Here is a 250-nt window from a genome sequence, read left to right as displayed (position 1 = left end):
TCCAATGATCTAAGAATCATTTAATTTAGAGCTTTGTAGAGAGAGTTATAGTCAAAATATCAAAATATGTATAATAAAAATCTGTACTTCAAAATTGCTCTATTCTTTCATTAAAATTCTTTTTTCATTAAACACTTATAAAAGCACAAATAAATGAACAACAACCTATCTTAATCACATTAACACCAAATTAAATATAAAATTAATTAAAATTATATTAACTCGCCTTAATTAATTAACTTAAAATAAT

This window comes from Theobroma umbraticum, unplaced genomic scaffold (assembly GCF_002168275.2).
Source record: "Theobroma umbraticum cultivar Fairchild unplaced genomic scaffold, ASM216827v3 scaffold_50.0, whole genome shotgun sequence".
NCBI classification, from domain to species: Eukaryota; Viridiplantae; Streptophyta; class Magnoliopsida; order Malvales; family Malvaceae; genus Theobroma; species Theobroma umbraticum.
The sequence above is the reverse complement of the archived record's forward strand: the minus strand, read 5'-3'. Positions refer to the sequence as shown.